Source organism: Piliocolobus tephrosceles, chromosome 3 (assembly GCF_002776525.5).
Source record: "Piliocolobus tephrosceles isolate RC106 chromosome 3, ASM277652v3, whole genome shotgun sequence".
Classification (NCBI taxonomy): Eukaryota; Metazoa; Chordata; class Mammalia; order Primates; family Cercopithecidae; genus Piliocolobus; species Piliocolobus tephrosceles.
The window spans coordinates 171,858,343-171,875,790 of record NC_045436.1 but is presented as its reverse complement, the minus strand read 5'-3'; the positions used below and the strand labels follow the sequence as shown (position 1 = coordinate 171,875,790).

The following is a 17,448-nucleotide window of genomic DNA, read 5'->3' as shown; positions in this document are numbered from 1 at the left end:
TAACCACACTACTTGCCTCACAAGGATGTGAGAATTAAATGAGTACATTTAAAGTGCTTAGAACAATGAATGGGATATAGCAAGTGCTATATACATTTTTTGTGCTATGACTAATAGCATGTATATCATCATCACTAAAATTTTATACATCAGTTCCCTTGATGAGAGGGTTTTGCTGTTAAGAATCCACTTAAACAGTCTCTCTCTCACACACTGGTGTTTTTCCAATTTTATCCAGAACAAAACAACCTTGTTATATAGTCAGTTAAGCTCTGCTTGAACATGCCTGGTGATAAAGGGCTATTTCGCCAACTCATGTGGCTGCCTGTTTTGTTGACAATAAGCTCTTTCTAATGAGCTCAAATCGATTTATTTGTAGGTTTCATCCATCTAACCTTATTTCTTCTCTCTGGAATCATATAATGTTAGCCACTTTTACTTTCATCAGTAGTTACTCTTCCACCCAGCCAAAAGATTAGCTCAACATCATTGATGAGATTAAGTCTCTTTGCTTACATACTTCTAAAGAGTGTGAGCTCACTACTGCCTGAGGCTGTGTTTTTGCTAATGCATGACGAGAGTTACCTTTGCTCCAGTTCCCAACATGTTCTTCATCTCCATCTGAGACCACCTCGACCTGAACTTTATTTTCCATATCACTATCAGCATTTTCGTCAAAACCATTCAACAAGTCTCTAGGAAATTCCAAACTTTCCTATATTTTCCTGTCTTACGAGCCCTCCGAGTCTCTAGGAAGCTCTAGACATTTCCACATTTTCCTGTCTTCTTCTGAGTCCTCCAAACTGTTCCAAATTCAGCCTGTTACCAAGTTCCATAGTCACTTCCACATTTTGGGGTATCTTTACAGCAGAATCCCACTCTACTGTACCAATTACTGTGTTAGCCTGTTCTCACACTGCTAATAAAGACGTACCCAAGACTAGGTAATTTGTAAAGGAAAGAGGTTTAATTGACTCAAAGTTACACATGGCTGGGGATGCCTCCACAATCACGGTGAAAGGCAAATGAGGAGCAAAGTCTTACATGGCAGCAGACAAGAGAGTTTGTGCAGGGAAACTCCCATTTATAAAACCATCAGATTTCATGAGACTTTCTCACTATCATGAGAACAGTATGGGGGAAGCCACCCCCTATGATTCCATTATCTCCACCTGGCCCCACCCTTGACATATGAGAAGAGGCCCACAATTCCCCAGACTCCAGAGTGGTAGATCCACCAACAGCTTGCACCATGCACCTGGAAAAGTGGCAGACACTCAATGCCAGCCCATGAAAGCAGTCAGGAGGGAGGCTGTACCCTACAAAGCCACAGAATGGAGCTGCCCAAGACTATGAGAATCCACCTCTTGCATCAGTGTGAACTGGATGTGAGACCTGGAGTCAAAGAAGATCATTTTGGAGCTTTAATATTTGACTGCCCTCTTGGATTTCGAACTTGCGTGGGGCCTGTAGCTCCTTCATTTTGGCTGGTTTCTTCCATTTGGAACAGGTGTATTTACCCAATGACTGTACCCTCATTGTATCTAGGAAGTAACTAACTTGCTTTTGATTTTACAGGCTCATAGGTGGAAGGGACTTTCCTTGTCTAAGATGAGACTTTGAACTGGGACTTTTGGGTTAATGCTGGAATGAGTTGAGACTTTGGAGGACTGTTGGGAAGGCATGATTGTGTTTTGAAATGTGAAAGTGACGTGAAATTTGGGAGGGGTTGGGGGCAGAATGATGTGGTTTGGGTGTTTCTGACCCAAATCTCATCTCGAGTTGTAATAATCCACACATGTCAAGAACAGGGCCAGGTGAAGATAATTGAATCATGGGGGTGGTTTCTCTCAAATTGTTCTCATGGTAGTGAATACATCTCAAGAGATCTGATGATTTTATAAATGGGATTTCCCCTGCACAGGCTTTCTTTCCTGTCACCATGTAAGATGTGACTTTGCTCATCATTCATCTTCTGCCATGATTGTGAGGCCTCCCCAACCTTATGTGAAACTGTGAGTCAATTAAACCTCTTTCCTTTATAAATTACCCTGTCTTGGGTATGTGTTTATCAGCAGCATGAGAACAGACTAATACACTCAACCACCTGCTGAAACATATCTCACCCAGTCTGAACTCAAGGTGGGACCCCCAATACACATGGAAAGCTTTGTAGGCCTTGTCACCTTCACATTACCCCACCTTGACTCTGAACCAGGAATTAATTACCATGAAATAAATGATGATGGAAATGTAGATGTTGGGTCAATCTGTGGTAGTGACAGGAAGTGCTCTGCAAGAACACTTAAGTGGAGGTGAAAGGGGTGCATCCATAAGAAGATGGTTTTTGATAGGCACAGTGGCTCACACCTGTAATCCCAGCACTTTGGGATGCCAAAGCAGGTGGATCCTTTGAACTCAGGAGTTCAAGATCAGCCTGGGCAACATGGTAAAACTCCTTCTCTACCAAAGATATAAAAAATTAGCTGGGGGTGGTGTTGTGCACCTGTGGTCCCAGCTGCTTGGGAGACTAAGGTGGGAGGATCGCTTGAGCCTGGGAGGAGGAGATTGCAGAGAGCTGTGATCATACCACTGCACTCCAGCCTGGGTGACAGAGTGAGGGCCCATCTCAAAAAATTTATATATATATACACACACACATATATTTATGTGTATACATATACTCATACATATGTATATATATGTATACATATAAATATGTGTGTGTGTGTGTGTGTGTGTGTGTATATACACATAAAAAGATAGGTTTTGACCTGATTAGGGTTCATACAAATAAAGAGTGATGAACTGCAAACTTTAACTGAGATTCTAGTGCAATATGTGTATATGTAAGTTCAGTACAATTTCCTGGGATATATGAATAGAATAAAATGTGATTGCTTTGGGGAATAATTAAAATAATTAGGTTTTAAATTAGAACCATTGACTTGGAAGGCTATTTTCTAATGGTGATTTACTCCAATGCAAACAAAAAAATCAATACTATTTACGTAGTGCAATCTCATTCAAATTGCTATATTTAGTTAGCCTTTACACCTTACCAAGGCTGACAGTAATTGTTTCTTTGTCTATAATGGCCAAGTTGCAACAAGACAATCTAAAAAGAAAATTAAAGTCCTTGTTTCATCATTTATTATTTTTCAATTGCATTCATTTTTCTTTAGGTAGATTAGGTGCCGGTTCTAGACCTTAGCTTTTTTAAAACAACTTTGAAATTGCTTAATTTATGACTTCAAGTTATCATCCCCAAACAAGACTATTAAAAAATATGTGGAATCTTTCTTCAACCCCACTCATTCATTTATTAATTTATGGAAGAAATATTTATTAAACATATAAAATGTGTAAGGCAATATGCTAATCAAAATGAGGAATTAAAAAATTAATAAGATACTATCTTTGCTCTCAAAGAATTGATAGACAAATAGAAGAGAAGTATTTTTTGCATTTGGACAGGATGGGGAGAAGCTTCCCTTGCCTTTTAATCCCAGATAAAGTAAAATTACTGTTTGCATGGTGGCACAAGCCAAGTGCAATGGGATTAAGTAGGAGGGAGCCACAACAATTTAACTGTGGTGTTGGGAGGACTTCAAATAGGAGATTTTCTCAGGAAAAAAATTTCAGGTAAGAGTCTTCAAGGAAAAAAGAAAAGTTTGAATCAAGACCTGGAAGCCTGGAAGTCCAGCACATATTCAGAGAATAGCAGGTATTTTGGTGCTGATGATGAATGTCGTCTTTTGAAAGAACTAGGGCTAACGATGCAGCTTTTCTAGATTGTGCAAGACTCTAGCAGACAGACTTTAAGGAGTCTGTCCCCTGTCTTTACCCAGTGGGAAGACTGAGGAGATTGGAGCAGATGACCAGAACTTGGACTTGGCTTCTGCGTTTCCCACTTCCCCCCACCCTTTTTTTCGGGGGCGGGGGGGATGTTTTTCCAATCAAATCCATCCAAAAGACCTATGTTACAGGTCTTAATAGAACTCCTACTTTGCAAATGAACAAACAGTGGCACAGAGGGACGGGGTAGTGAAACTAAGGCTTTTCTCTAATAACAAATGCTTCTGAGTGAATATGCCACTATCTCTTTAGCACATGCATCTAAGTCTCTGCATTGGTTGTCTCCAAACCTCTTAGGGCAGGGAAAAGAAAAGAAAAGAAAAGAAAGAAGGAAAGGAAGGGAAGGGAACGGAAGGGAAGGGAAGGGAAGGGAAGGGAAGGGAAGGGAAGGGAAGGGAAGGGAAGGGAAAGGAGAAAAGAAACAAATATTGGCTGATCGTCTTCATATAAAGAACATTTCACATGTGTATCTATATTCTTATTTGATACTCATGTAACATTAATATGAATGGACTTTTTTTCATCGTGAGGCCAAGAGGCTCCCAGTCTTGCATTGATGAGGGGAAGGAGGGAAGAGGGGAAAACAAGGAGGCAAAAATGATTAAAGTCTCTTTTAGATGAACCTTGTGCTAAGACCTGTGGCACATATTTTCTTTGCAATTTTCACAGCCCTAGGATGTTGATGTAATGATTGCCATTTTATAGATGAAGAAATAAAGGCTGAAGATTGTTTTATAACTTAACATACACACAATTCACAATTATCAAACGCTTACCAAATATCAGGCATTATTCTAAGCATTTTTTTGGGTCTAAACCACTCAATTATCACAGGCAAAAAAGTGGTACAGAAAAGGCTAAGAAACTTGCCCAATGTGAAATAAGCAGTAAATGTATGAGCTGGGAACTAAACCTAAATAATCTGACTCTATAGTACACTTGTTTAATCACTGTACTATATTTGGCATTAGTTTAACAGTTGGCATAGAATTGATGCATCATAGAATATCCTAAATCCAAAGATCATGAACTTTCCACTATTTCATGAGGTTCAAAATGTTTTCAAGTAATTCAGTTCGAAAAGTTTATTGACTGCCTGCTGTATGCTGGACTTTCTGATAGGTGTTGGAGACTCACACCAACAGACACACCTCCGCCCCCCACCTCACCCCCACACATACTCACATACACTGCTCAATGTGAGCCATCACTGAGCTGGTGAAAAAAGATCCCTTAAGGTTTATAGTGTCCATTAATATATCTAGTAATTTATCTCAATAGAGGAGTTGGAAGGGGAGGCAGGAAATGCAGGTACACTTGAAATGCAAGTATACTTCTTCCACTCATCGATGCAAACCTGGGAGCATCTTGGCCTTACAACCAAGGAAAGTCCATTCATATTAGTGTTATGTGAATATCAGATAAGAATATATATACACGTGAAATGTTCTTTACATGAAAAAGGTCTGCCAAAATGTATTTCTCTTCTTTTCTTTTCTCTGCCCCAAGAGATTTGAAACAACCAAAGCAGAGAAACAACCAAAGCAGAGAGTTAGATGCATGTGCTGAAGAGATAGTGGGATATTCTTTCCAAAGCATTTGTTGTTGGTGAAAAGACTTAGTTTCACTACCCTGTCCCTCTGTGCCACAGTTTGTTCATCTGCAAAGTAAGAGTTCTAATAAGACCTATAACATAGGTCTTTTGGGTAAATTTGATTGGAAAAACATCAGAAAAAAAAGAAAGATGTAAAAGGGGAATGGGGAATGCAGAAGCCAAGTTCTGGTCATGTCATTCCTCTGCTCCAATCTCCTCAGTCTCCCCACTGGGAAAGGGCAGAGGACAAATTCCTTAAAGCCTGTCTGCTAGAGTCTTGAACAATCTAGAAAAGCTGCATTGTTAGCCCTACTTCTTTCAAAATACTTGGTGTAATTTTTATTGAAAAACATCTGCATGTAAGTGAATTTGCATAATTCAAACCTGTATTGTCCAAGGTTCAAATGTATTTAAATATTAATTTTATCTATTTGAAATACCTGTTTACTAGTATCTGCCATTATTAATACCAAGCATATTGTTTATCTACTGCTTCATAAAAAGCCATTCCAAAACTTAGTGGTTTGTATATTAAAACAAAGACTATTTTCATTTGCTCTCAATCTCATGGGTCTGCACTCTTACAGTAATCGTTTTGTTGGTCTCACCCAAGAGAGAAATAGCTATCACTGGAAGGTTTAAGATGGCCTTAACTATGTGGCAATTGATGCTGACTGTCAGTTGGGTCAAAAATCAGGAAGAGTGAGATATGGAGAAGAGAGTGAGCATGATATAAAACTGTCTACCATCTCTGCACCTGTCACATATCTGACCACATAGAGTTTCACTTAATGTTATTCCAAACCTCATACAGTTTCCTCTTTTGGCCAATTCTAATCTAGCACCACATAGGGAAGGTGATTTAAAGAAACATAGCTTCCAGCTTGGTTGATGGACCAAAATGTAGCACCGTCTATCCTTGTCAACTTTGCATTCATACAACTCTATTGTATGTTTTTAATATTTAACTTGGAAATTAAGTAATAGTAAAATCATGTTTCAACTCTACATAATTCAGTTATTTCAGTAGAATGCATAAGGTCTCATATGTCACTTTATCCTGTTGATGGTGCCCATCTTTCTAGCTCAATCACAGTCTCCCTTTGGTATCTGATAACTTAAATATTGATAAATAAAGTTAACAACTCTCAAAATATTTTGCATCAAATAGGGTAGTGTGGTAGGGGAAATACTATACATGCAAATAAATACATTTTATATAAAAGCAAAGATGAAACTGCACAGTCCTCAGACCTGCAAATGATCAAATAGTTGTACCTGGTATTTAAAGTTTCTTCCACTACCCTATTTTATATTACTTTTGCCCTCAGTAAGTACCTCAAGTGATTATGGTTTTTGTCTATATGTTCAAACTTTTGTTCCTGAGGGTCTTATGCTATTTGCTATTCTGTCTATATTGGATTATTGTAGTTTTCTATTAACTTTTATCACAGGACATGGGAGTACTAGAGAGAAGTTTCTGTATTCTAGGCCCACAACTTCTGACCCTTGGGTTGCTGTTAGCTAAAGTTCTTTGATAGAATCTGTCACCCTCCTCTGTTCAGCAGCTCCATTTTTTGCCTATAGTTTCAGATGTATGAGGAATTCAAAGTGTTCAGGTGCTGGGCTCAGCTTCCTATTTAGTGGTGTTATAGTTGTGATCTCTTGTGGAGAGAACAGGGTATTTGGGGAACAGATAACTTGTCTTATTAGTTTGTAGTTCTTTGGTTCAAGAAAACCCTCATGCAAAGAACTGTACTAAAATAACCTCCTTTACATCCAGACTTGATACAGATTATGAACCATGGATTTCAAGCCAGATGGCATGACTGATAAGATTTGGTGGGTCTGGAAAAAATGTAAGTGTAGTTTGTACATCAGTGAGTGTGAATTACTGGAGCAAAAGGGTAGATTCTACCTTTCTCTGTACATCTCTCTGCTTCAAGAGGCTGAGCTCTACAGATTGCAGCAGCAGGGCTCCTTGGTCCTCTGGCTTTCTTTAAGTTTAACTAAAGGGCAGTGCCAGTAGGAGATTAGAGGGTAGGAAGAGAGCAACTCTGAGGCTTTTTTTTCCCTCCCTTACTGCTTCAGAGTGGTTTTGGCAGAGGTTGTCTGGCTACCTTTGGTGGACCTTCTGTTTTACAACTCCCACCCTTCAACCCTTTCTCTTTCAGGACTGGGGACTACTATTAGGTTGGTGCAAAAGTTATTGTGGTTTTTGCCAGTAAAAGTAATAGCAAAAACCGTAATTACTTTTGCAGCAATCTCTGGACTGCTATTAGTCTCTGGATGCCTCAACATTTCTTTCGGGTTCCTTTAACTTGACTGACACTTCTGTAAATAGTTACAGTTTTACAAAATCTCTTCTAAAATCCCAACTGAAGTTTCAGTTTTCTGCTAGGATCTTGACTGATATGTTTAAAATGCTGCTTTTAGTCATTTACCAGGTATGCAACCAAGGACAAATCATGAAACTATTCTGATCTTAATATCTTCACCTATAAATTATAATTGTAGGAAATTATCACATTTAGTGAGCATCTATCATGATAGGTGCTTCTTGTACATTAACCCATTTAGTCTTTATATTAATTTGTGTGAATATATCTTTTCCATCATTGTCTCCCCAACCTATACAGGACATGGAACAGGACAGATGCTCAGTAAATGTCCCTTGAGGGAATGATGCGGCCATAAATTGGTATTATTACTACCTTAGTTATAAAGAAATTGATGTGGCAGCTGAGAACAGTGGCTCATGCCTATAATCCCAGTACTTTGGGAGACCAAGGCGGGAGGATTGCCTGAACCCAGGAGTTTGAGACCAACCAGGGCAACATGGAAAGACCCCATTTCTATTATTAAAAAAAAGAAATTGATACTGGTATGTGTCATGACACTAGATAAAGATTACAGAGTAAATAAATGGCACTGTTGGAGTTGGAAACTAGGCTGTCTAATTTTAAAACCTTTTATCTTTTTAGTAAATGATCTTGCTTCTCCACCCAGCCAACTATTATAGAACTGTTTGTTGTGAGAGTCAAAGAAAATGAAAATGTGAAAGCATGCTATGAATTCTGAAACCTACTTAAATATACTGCATCATCATTATTTTTATGAATGTAATTTATAACCTCTTTCCCACTCTTCTGCCCTGGAGTACCATACAGTCATTAAACACAAACTCATGCTCATGTGTTAGCCAAACATAAATATGTAGGTTACTTGCTAGGGAAAAAAAAGTTATTTGAGGGTTTTCTGTCATTTTATGTTATTTTTTCAGCTATATTCTTCTGATAACTAATTGGAAAATAACTTTTCAAGTTTCAAAACTTGACATTAAAAAGAAAAAATTATTTTAAGGAAAGTATTTGGGCTTTGGATCTGGATTTGTCAGAGAAACATTCTGAAAGTGTAAGTTTGGAAAGAGCTTGAACTTGGTTCTCTGATTCCCAAGTAACAAGTAAACAGAAGTCATGGGAGTCACAAGAAATTGTTCCTGGGAACTTGGGTATAGATTGAGGTTCTGAACCTGGGACACATTATTGACTGTTTCCATGATGAAACTTAGGTCTCCTGGGGAGTCTGCAAGATTGGCTAGACCCAAAAAAAAAATGGACTCTTTGATGAAGAAATGGTTGAAAGGGCTTTATAGAAGTTATATACAGCATGATATTCAAACCACTTTTCTCCTCTATGTTGCTTATACATCACTTTAGAAAGTTCAAAGTATATAACAACACAAAAATAGTAATAAGATAGATTTATCCTTTAGGGCACTGTCCTTGGCCATGGAATTCCTTTCTTTTGCTTGTTGGGATCCACCTTTTCTGACCTTTGGTTCTATAATTTTAAAGACCTAGGATTCTATTTGCTAGTTTTATAGTAGTTGAAACAAAACGAACTTGCAGAGAAGAAGGTATGACTCTAAATAATAAAACCAGTTTTAGCAAACACAAGCCTCTAAATCAATGTGGTTCTTCCAATTGATTGTTTTGCGAAACTGAGACCTCATGTCAGTGATGGCAACATTGAGAAACTGCATTCACTCTGTACATACATGACATAATAACCAAACTAATCCTGAAGGTGTTTGGACTCTTTCCCTACAGTGGTAAAATGAAAGATTTTAGAAACTCAGCCTCAGTGACATTTCATGTATTCTTTCATTTAGAGACCCAACAGATACTAGGTTGGTGCAAAGGTAGTTGTGGTTTTTGCCATTAATATGTAATCAGCACTTAGTAAGGCATCAGACATTATTTTTGACACTGTGCTTTTAAGTGGTCTTACAGTCTTGAGCAACTTGAGCAACTCACAGCTGCTCAAGTAAACAGATGGGACAGACAGTCTGATGGGACAGACAAGTAAACATCCATAATCGAGGATGGAAAATATGAGCAGAGGGCTAAGTCCAAGGTGCTCTGGAAGGGACACATCAGTGTTCTGGAGGACCAGAGAAGTGTAGCTAGAAAAGAAGACTCTCAGGCTGAGTTTTGAAGGGCATTCAGGAGTAATCCAGGCAGAAAGATTGAAAAATCAAGGGCAGCTTCAGCAAACGAAATGCAATGAGAGAAGATAGTTTACTCATCAAGCAATAGTTCATTACGTCTGGAGCATAAGTCAGGTACTCAAATGCCTGGAGAAGAGGTGATAAATGTAGGTTAAGGTCATCACCATATGAGGGACCACATCAACCTTCCTTAGATTTGGATTCCTCAGACAAGAATTAGAGTCTACAAAGGGATCATTGCCAGTACTGCTTTTCTACTTGCCTGTAACCACATTTGGGAAAGGTCTGTTATTGTCCCAGGTTTTAATGGGACATTAAATGAGACTATCATGGGAATTCAAGGAAATGTTGGTTTCCTAACTCTTATGCTTCTTGAAATCTATTTTTTTCACCTGCATTACCCCTTAGAAAAATGAGTTTGAAAAATGAGTATTCCTTGTTGAGTGATGAGTAACGTCTTACTGACTGATCCTTCACTCTCCATGTTGACAACCACAATTGCTAAAACTATTCTCCCTTCACCCCAGACTTCACTTTCAGAAAATTCCCCTAAGGTACCAACACTGGTTTAGATGGACTGGAGATTGTTTTGCCTCTCCAGGGCTTGATGCTTTTAGCAACCGGCTTTGCTATCACCCAGGCACTTTCATGCTGGACTTCAGCTCATTCGCCAGACATGCTGGTATTTATACCAGTTCATTTGTTTATGCAGAGTTTTAGAAATTGCTGTTAAGATTTGGGGCACAAAAAGCAAAAAGAATCCCTGAGTACTCGATTTGTTATTTCAGGAAATTAATCTAGAGTTCCTTCCACCTGGATCCTACTTCCTAAGGCATACCTGTTCATCATTCCTCTTAGTATTAACCCTGGGTCTTTATGACATTTCAGTTCCTCTTCTTTCTGCATTTAGCCATTGCCTGCTTTCCCTGTTTTTTTTGCCAAGTTGTGAGCCCTGGTCTCACATTGTTTCGTTCTTGCCCTCATGGTCTGTCTTATATTCTGCCCCTGTCTGCCAAGTCTGATGCTCTAGCCTGCCACATGTGGTCTGGTTTCACCACACCATGTATTAAGGAAGCACATATCCCAGGCCTTCTACATGGAGTGTGTGTAAAAGTCTGGATTTGTGTTGCTCACCTGGATTCCTACAAGTCTTGCTTCTTACTGACTTGACTCATCTCTTCCTGGACTTCTTAGCCTGGATCTGCAATCTCTGCGTCTTAGAATCTGTATATGCAAGGCTCCTTTGCTCTGGTATCTGTAATTTCAAATAATGACACTGTCTTCTGTAGCCCCAGTACTGAGGGAGTGACACTAGCCAGTCAGGTTTTCTTAGCAGCCTTAACCCTGGTTGCCATCCTCATGCCAGTATTGCTTTTACAGAACAGGAATTGGACTTGTCTGATGACAGAGTGGCAGCCTTGGCTATTAGTACTAGAAGAGACTGCCTTTTCCATATTTACTTATCTGTTATTCCACTTTTCTCATTTCTATGGGATGTTAAAATTCATTAATTTGATAACGAAACCTAAAATCTACTACTGTACAAGAAGAATCATTGGTGAGGATTCTTTAGACATAGTTTAGGTGGACAAAATGTTGGACTAACTACAATGTTCTATTTTAAATTAGTGGTTTGGGAAAAGGCTGATACAGCCTCAATCTGCTCATTGTTCCTCCCAAATGCGTAATTCCAGTGCTCTGGCTGCTTAAATGAACTGTTTGCGCACTGTTGCTCTGAAGTTTATCTGTGTCATACTGACAAGATTAAAAGATACTACAATGTAGGGAATATTCTGAGTTTGCTCCTTCAAGGGCATTTTCTTACAAAAATAATAAAAATGATTGCTATGAACGTTTAATTTACACCATGCCTAACTTGAACCCTATTTTAATATCTCTTTTTTAGGGTTGCAGGAAGAGTAGCTACCCAAAGCACATGGGTTAAGGGACAGTCCCCTGAAGACCCCTAAGGCCTAAAAGACATAATGAAGATAACAATGATAGATATTAGAGATCCATGGTTTCACATAAACATGAAGCATTGAAATGTTTTTATGCTCTCTGATTTCAAATATGTGGGTTTTTTAAAAAAATTACTAACAGTATTTTTGTCAAGCCAACAGTAAATATAAGACAGTCATGAAAACACAGTTGAACAAATTTTCATTTTCTAGGTTTTAAAGTGGTAGAAGAAGGGAAGAAAAGAAGGTCTGTAAGATACCTTGAAAATGTTTTCCTTAAAAAAATGTTCACGGGAATATTCTTTCTTGATGTCCACATTTGTTGACAATCTTTCAGTCACCAAATAAGTACCAAGGATCCAGAAATAAAAGATACAATCTTTACCCTGTGTGATAGTCCGTGGTAATAGTTGTCAAATATTTCCGGTTATCTACCTCCAAGGCACTTCCTGGCCACTTGTGGTTGGATGGACCATGTGTTTAGCTTTGGTCAATGAATTGTGAGCTAAAGTGCATGATGTCACTTCTAGGCCAGAGAATTTAATTGTCAGTATGAAACTCTACTTCCTCTGCCAGGGTGGCTGGTTGTGCTGTGGATAGAGGCTATTCCCAGGTATGTGATTAGAATCTGTGCATATGATGGGCTATCACTCCTGTGTTTGGGTTACTAATCAGTCAGCTTTGAGTTAATCAAAAGAGAGGTCATCCTGGATGAGCCTGACCCAATCAGGTGAGCCCTTTAAAAGAAGATGAAATGTCAAAAAGACACTCTTCTGCTTTCCTAGAAGAAAGCAAACAGCCAACAACATAACGGGACAACAATTATATCATTACAAGAAATTAATTTCAGCCCAAAACCATAAATGGGCTTGGAAGAGAACCCTAAGCCTTATATGAGGCTGTAGCCCTGGCTAGCACCTTGATTTCAGCCTGGCGAATCCCTGAGCAGAGGATGCAGCTAGCCCATGCCCATATGAAACTTTGAGATGGTCCCTCTGTCTTGTTTTAAGTTTGTTGCACAGCTATAGAACTCTAATACTATCATGAGGGGCTTCTCAGGACTGAAATATTTTGACTATTAGGATGGGTTTTGAAAGAATGAGAATAATTCAGACAAACAGCGATGGCACACTCAAGGTGAAAAAACAACAGGTGCTAAGATTTGAAAACCCGAGTGAATAGGGGGTGTCTTGGGAACTAAAAGCAATTCAGTTTATATAAGCAGGACTGACAGTAAAGACATTTAGCAACTCATAAAACCTGCACTGTTGCAGGCCACGTCCTCTGGAAGCAGATGCTGGGGCAGAATTAACTCTCCCAAAGGTTTATTAGGTGTTGACTTGTGGCAGGAAGAGGTAGGAAGATTGGGCAGGGGATGATGTTACACCAAGATCCAGACCCAACAAAGCTTTGGCCAATCAAAGGCAGTTCCAAGAAATTCCTGCCTCTTGGGGTATTCCCCACTGAGCTGAAATGGCCAGGCCCTTAAACTCCATCCTGCTCATTTGTTTGATATGATTATTCCAAGACGAGCATGGTCCAGGTCTCTACAGCCAAACTCAATATTGGATAGTGTCTGATGACTGGATTCCTGGCAATGAAATGATAAATTTTTCATTGAAGGAGGATCTGGGCTGACTATCTCTGTCTGCCACAAACTCCACCCAACAAAAAACAGGACATGCTTGGTAGGGCAAGGCATCACTAGTTAATGAGTCTTGGGAAATGCTGAAAAATTTTAGGGAAATTAACAGTTAAGTGGTGGGGATTACTCTAGGAACACAGGCTGTGACTATATAGCAACCAGTGAAAAGCATTTCAGCTGGAATGGCTGAGTCAGTAGACAAGGTCTGAGGAGCAAAAAAGGATCAGAAAGAAAAGGGTTCATTTCGTGATCTGAAGCTTCACATTTCATATCCTATCAACAAGGATTCAGAACCACTATTGAAAGTACTTTCCGCCATAAATAAAATTGTTGCTGAGCAAAGATTCTACCCTGACCCCGGCATGGTGTACATCTTCTGAATGAACAAACTCAAACCCAAGACACTGAGGAGAGGGAACATGGTCAGCCAGAACTATTCAATCTGAAAGCAGTAAAAAAGTCTTCAATATGTTGTGCTTTTGAGCTTCTGGTTAATGTAATTGTTTGCACAACTACTTTTTCATCTGTCACTGCATTCTCCTTTAAACTTATGCCTGCCAATCTCATGATGTCACCAGGCTGTGGCTGGAAGTGTCCCTCAGGTCCACAACATCAAAGCCACTATGTTCCTTTCATGCCCTCATTTACAAAGCTCATCCCAAGATGGATCCATCATTAATAAATTCATATTGCTCATTGCTCTAGGGTCCAGTGTCTGAGAGCTACTGAAGTGCCCTTAGGCTGCTCTCGTTGCTGAATCAGAACTTGCTAATCAGTCACTGTTGGCACCATTTAGCTGGCTACTTGCTTGCCAGGAAGTATCTGAGGCCTTCATCTCCTCTCCTCCCAGGTGGAATGGGGACCCTCTGCACTTTTGGGAAATCTCACATCTTTCATGGAGTCAAATGGAAGACAAAAGAGAAGGTGACATTGAGGAAGATGGGCAGGAGCACAGAGGCGCCATCAATGGTTCTTCTGGCTCCTAGTGAGAGAAGAATATGACGAACGTGTTATGTAGGATCTAAGAGATCACTTGAGGATGAGAGATGCAAAAAGGTTCATGCTTATCCTAGACCCTCATTATGGACCGAATTATGTCCTCCCCCAAATTCATATGTTGAAGCCTTAACCCCCAGTGTGACTGACTGCATTTTTACAGAGGGCTTATAAAGAGATAATAAAGGTTAAGTGAGATAATACTAAGGGTGAGATCTTTATCTGATCAGATTGGTGTCCTTATAAAAGAGGAAGAGACATCAGAGTGCTTTCTCTCTCTCTCTCTCTCTCTCTCTCTCTGTATCTCACAGCACACAAAGAAAAGGCCATGTGAAGACACAGAGAGAAGGCAGCTGTTTGGAAGCCAGCAAGAGAGGCCTCACCAGAAACCAAACCTGATGGAACCTTGATCTTGAATTTTCAACCTGGCGAATTGTGAGAAAATAAATTTCTATTGTTTAAGTCAATCAGCCTGTGGTATTTTGCTCTAGTAGGCCAAGCTGATTAGTATAATCACCCAGCACACTTGTGACCTTTGCCCAAGTAGTTCTGCTCACTTAGCAATCTGAGGGGTAGTGAGCTGTGGAAGATGCTGGCTGTTTACAGAATGCAAAGGAGAAAGAATGAAAAACCAAGGGGCAAGCATAGAGAGAAAAAATTTTTCTTATAAAAATAAGAAAAGATAGAGAAAGAGGAGGATGTCGAACAACAGACGGACAGAAAAGCAGAAAGAAAGTAGGAGAAATTAACCTTTAATTTAGGTCTGCAAGAAGTTTTTAAACAATCAATACATTTTCTTTATCTCCTGTCTATGAAGTCTATAAAGATGAGTAGAGATAAATGTTTTTATTGCATCAGGATTTCAGAGTGGGAAGGACACTAAGGGAAAAGAAACTTAAGGCTCAAATTGAATAAAGAAATTGGCCAGGTTCATATAGTAAGTTCAGCATGCCAGCCTTACTGTGCATGGTGGCGGGTTTGTCACAGGTTGAGCTCTCAGGAGATACTCTACTCTACCTGTTCTCTGCCCCATCTAATGCTGTGTGTGGCCAGGCAGTGAAGAGCACAAACTTGGAAACGGGAGGCGCCTGGAGCAGATCTCAGTCTTACATTTTTTCCATCTGCATGTTTTCTGATAAATGCCTCCAGTCCTCAGATTTTGGACTGTTTTTGTCTCTAGATTCAGCATTCTCAGTTCTAGAGATAGGCTGGTATTTAAATGTGCAAGTTGAAATTTAATGAAAATGTAAGGAGAGGTACTGAGACTTTATTAAAAACACAAGATGAAAAGTACTTATGTTTCCATAGCAATTAGATTTGAACCTCCCCCATCTTCCTTGCAATCATATCCAAACAATGGCTGTAAAATCCTACATGGTAATGCAATGTTTCCGTGATTGGGATTTTATACACAACTTTTTTTTCTTTTTAATAAAAACCTGGAGATGGCAGGCAACCAAAACCAGTGCCATTAATCAGTGACAATCAGAATTAGCTGGTCTCAACTCTTGCCCATGGTGTGCCTAGTCTTGTGATCTATACCCAGGGATGTGGGCTTTATTTTAGAGCAATGTTCCTGTGGAAGATCCAACAAGGGGCATGAAATGCTCAGATCTAAGCTTTCCTGCAAAGACCCTGGTGCAGGGTGGAGCACAGGTTTCAGAAGAATAGGGGTTGGGATGGGGGTTGATTGGAGCTTTCTCTGTAGATGGAGGTTTCTCTGATTTCATAATCAGGCATTGTCTGGAGGCTCTGCTCCTCCTACTTCTCCAGAACAGAATGGGGCTTTCTCAGAGTGTGCAGCCCTGAACACATATCCTGGACTTCTCTGCAATTCTCCTCTCATTTATACTTTGATAAATGCTGCTTCCTGCAGTTTTGCTGCCATACAGCCATGGGTACCCTGGTCAGTATCTCTCAGAGGTGGAGAGGCCACTCTTGTGAAGGTCATTTTAATTTGAAGAAGTGAAGAAATATGATAGCAGGCTTATATAAATCATATTTTATTTTAAATATGTATCTTGAAACATTTAAGCCTTTATTTTTCAATTAAACTTTTTGCAGGTGCAAAAATACAAAGGAAGACAATAACTTACTAAATTACTAAAATAGGGTATGACAGGGAATATAACACACAAGGTAAAACGAAATGATGAATGTCTTCCTTCAACCCCAGACCCTCACTGTAACTTTGTGAGTCACCTGGATAACCTCCTCTTGAGTGGACAAAGGCCTTGGCAAAGTTGAAGGCTAGGCTTAGACTGAGGGATGCTTCTTGCCTCCCACACCCTCCTCTTCCACTCCTCTCACCCCCATCGTGAGTGATGGGCATTGATCCTGGTGTCTGGAAGGGACTGGCTCCAACCAGCTAACTTGCTTCCAATTGAGGCTTGGCCTACAGGGCAGCAGGTAGAGTGGGAAATTAGCTTACAAGATGAGTTTATACTTTAAAAGTGTCCTATCTGCTAAATGTCAACCTAATGATGAATGAGAGTAGCCCAGTATTCACCACCTGGCTGCCTCTGGTCGGGACACTTTCTTCCTTTGCTGCCCATAACAATTCTCTAATGAGTCATCTGTAAAATAGGCATAATTAATATCTTATCTATCTGAGAGCAGGGACACAGATCAAATGACCTCTTGGAATCTTTTCCAGCTCCAAGGCCTAAAAGTCCGAGGAAAAGGTAGTGTGTCGTTGAGCAGTGATTTTTCAAAGTGTGGCCCCCTGATAAGCCATATCAGCACTACCTGGGAACTTGTTGAAAAGACACATTCAGGCCTCACTCAGAGACTTACTGAATCGTAAACTCTGAGTGGGGTCCAGCAATTTCTGTTTCAACCAGCCCTCTGGGGGATTCTGATACTTGCCCAAGTTTCAGAA

General features: G+C 39.7%; 1 long non-coding RNA gene across 2 annotated transcripts in view; it reads left to right on the top strand.

The window, feature by feature from the left end:
• Positions 1–14,997, top strand: part of LOC111539010 — a 165,685-nt gene extending 150,688 nt beyond the window's left edge. For both annotated transcript variants that reach the window (XR_003309680.1, XR_002730538.2), the window contains one exon: positions 14,879–14,997. This is a non-coding gene — a long non-coding RNA (uncharacterized LOC111539010). The remainder of the gene's footprint in view (positions 1–14,878) is intronic.
• The last annotated feature ends 2,451 nt before the right edge of the window (positions 14,998–17,448 follow it).